This window comes from Scyliorhinus torazame, chromosome 24, assembly GCF_047496885.1.
Source record: "Scyliorhinus torazame isolate Kashiwa2021f chromosome 24, sScyTor2.1, whole genome shotgun sequence".
NCBI classification, from domain to species: domain Eukaryota; kingdom Metazoa; phylum Chordata; class Chondrichthyes; order Carcharhiniformes; family Scyliorhinidae; genus Scyliorhinus; species Scyliorhinus torazame.
In genome coordinates, this window is record NC_092730.1 from 47,595,518 (window position 1) to 47,596,096 (window position 579).

The window sequence follows — 579 nt, forward strand, 5'->3', positions numbered from 1 at the left end:
CGAGGAGTATTAGCCTACTGAGGTAGTATGGGTTGAAGTCAGAAATAGGAAAGGAGCAGTCACCTTGTTAGGAGTTTTCTATAGCCCCCCCCCCCCCAATAGTCGCAGAGATGTGGAGGAACAGATTGTTAAACAGATTTTGGAAAGGTGCAGAAGTCACAGGGTAGAAGTCATGGGTGACTTTAACTTCCCAAACATTGAGTGGAAACTCTTTAGATCAAAATAGTTTGGTTGGGGTGGTGTTTGTGCAGTGTGTCCAGGAAGCTTTTCTAACACAGTATGTAGATTGTCCAACCAGAGGAGGGGCAATATTGGATTTAGTACTGGGTAATGAGCCAGGGCAAGTGATAGATTTGTTAGTGGGGGAGAATTTTGGAGATAGTGACCACAATTCTGTGACTTTCACTTTAGTAATGGAGAGGGATAGGGGCGTGCAACAGGGCAAGGTTTACAATTGGGGGAAGGGTAAATACGATGTTGTCAGACAAGAATTGAAGTGCATAAGTTGGGAACATGGGCTGTCAGTGAAGGACACAAGTGAAATATGGAACTTGTACAAGGAACAGGTACTACGTGTCA